We start from the raw sequence: 2282 nt of genomic DNA, 5'->3' as shown, positions 1-2282 counted from the left end.
CCTTAGCCAGAGTGGTTCCTGGGCAGAGAGCCAGAAGTAAGACCTATGCACAGCTGGGTGTGGCCCCCCACAACAAAAGCAAGCAAGCCAGAAGGGGGGGAGGCTGCAAAGAGTACAAGAGTTAAGGCACTTGTCTTGCAAATGGTCACTCTGGCTGACCCTGAGTTGATTGATCCCTAGGACCACATAAAGGTACCAAAGAATCAGATATAGCCCCTAAACATGGCCAGGTATGGTTCCCCCCAATGAAATGAAACTAGGGAATAAAAAGTGCAGTATAGTTTAGATAATAAAATTATTTAGTTATCTCAGTATAGGGCTTCATTGTCCCCCAACCTCCGCACTCGGCTATGTCAGGGAGAAGCTGAGAGTAGTTTCCTGACTGGTTTCCCCAGAGTCAAGCTAGCTTGCTCTAGAAGATTCCATGTGGAAGGCTGAAGGTTGCAATGCTAGTGCACAGTCCTTTCTTTTTGGCGATGATGATTGTAGGGAAAGAAGCGAACACGCATGCTGATTTCACGGGCTGTCTTTAGGATATCAACAGCCTTGCTGTGCTCAATATCTTAGAAATCCATATCATTCACAGCTAGAACTTGGTCCCCTTCTTGAAGTCCTGCTCAATGTGCATCAGAGTCAGGAATCACCTTGGAGATGAAGATGCCAAGCTGAGAGGCCTTTCCTCCTCGTATGTTAAATCCCAACTGAGCTCCAGGAGGTTTCTTCAGTGTGACGATTCGGGGCAGAAACTGAGTCAGTTCATTGTTATAGTCTGGATGGTATATCCTCTCATGAGGAGGAATCCATGCTGGGGGGTTCTCATAAGCAGGCAGGAAAACCACTGGGTAATCATCATAAGGAATCCGGCCGTCCATCTCTGACACGGTCCCGCCAGCAGGCCTCCTCGACCTCTTGGGCCGCTCGCCTCCAATTCCATGTGGAAAAAATCCGGAGTTCCGACATCCGTCGATGATCAAGAATCAGGGACGCTGTCTCATTTGCCAAGGTGTCAAAAATCAGATGGGCTGGTCACGTAATGAGATTTAAAGACGACCGCTGGACTAGAGCTGTTACTGACTGGATTCCACGGGATGTCAAAAGACCGCGTGGCCGCCCACCTACCAGATGGTCAGACTTCTTCGTGAAGATCATGAATGATCGGTTTGAGGCTCTTCATGTTCCCAGAGCGAACAGAAGCCATTGGGCTACACTAGCACGCGACAGGGACAAATGGAGACGTTACTGGCACCCGCTCAAGCAAATCGACGACTAATGGGAAGTTAAGTGATTAAATGATTGGGATTCAGAAGCATTATCTCAGGATTTTCAAACTCAATTTTTCATGTATTGCTAAAAATAGTCACTAAGAGTAGCAGCCGCCATGAGTTGAAACCGCTTGTCCTGACTGTCTTAGGAGGCCTGGTAGCATACCTAGCGTCTCAAAGCCAATAAAACTTTGCCTTGGAGGGGCTCTGCACCCACCTCTCCTGAGGAATGTTTCATATTTAGAAGGGGTTTGAATTGAAGAAGCATCTGCATATTTCAGGGGGGCTGCAATTATCTGTTTATTTATAATAGAATAGGCTCATAATATTCTTTTCCTTACCTGAAAAAAAAGTAAAAAGCTAGTTTAGTCTGCGTGAAAAACAGAATTCTTTCAAAACCAGTCATTTGTCAAATTGATGGTATTACTCTCCTGTCCCAATTGATTGCATGCCATTAGCTTACCTGAACGTCTTGGCAGAGTTTGAGGATGAAGGAAAAAAGAAGAAACACTCTGGGAACATTACCCGACTGGGAACTTGGAATCCAAGAGCACAGTGTGGTTTGGGGTGGGACCATGCTTATGACTTACTCCTGACTCTGTGCTCAGGGATCTTTCATGGGGCTCGGGGTTGACTGAGTACATGGCAAGTGTCCTAGACACTGAACTATCCAGCGGGCCCCCCAAACATGTTTTATTGACTAGAACACTTATTTCTCTAAAGAAATTGGAGGGAATGTTAGGAAATGAAACAAAGATGTTTTAAGGGCATGAATTTTAAGTTTTAATACCAGAAATATGGAGAAGCAAAGTGCACCTTTATGTAAAGTCCACTTTTAATAAGGTCCCGTAGGTTGTATAATCTGACTCTTGGGTCTCCCCACTGCCCTTCAGTTCCCACTATTAAGATTTCAACATAAAAATTCAAAATACCCAACAGTGAATATCATTACCTTCCTCCTTCCCTCACCGTGAGGCACATCTCATACATCCACATCCCAGCCATCATATGTCTTCCTGT

The 2282-nt window shown here is 45.4% G+C and overlaps 1 pseudogene; it reads right to left on the bottom strand.

Moving 5' to 3' along the window:
* Positions 1–283: 283 nt before the first annotated feature.
* Positions 284–925, bottom strand: LOC130018379 (PDZ domain-containing protein 11-like; annotated as a pseudogene).
* Between the last annotated feature and the right edge of the window lie 1357 nt (positions 926–2282).

Source organism: Sorex fumeus, unplaced genomic scaffold (genome assembly GCF_029834395.1).
Source record: "Sorex fumeus unplaced genomic scaffold, SorFum_2.1 ptg000264l, whole genome shotgun sequence".
Taxonomy (NCBI): domain Eukaryota; kingdom Metazoa; phylum Chordata; class Mammalia; order Eulipotyphla; family Soricidae; genus Sorex; species Sorex fumeus.
The sequence above is the reverse complement of the archived record's forward strand: the minus strand, read 5'-3'. Positions and strand labels throughout refer to the sequence as shown.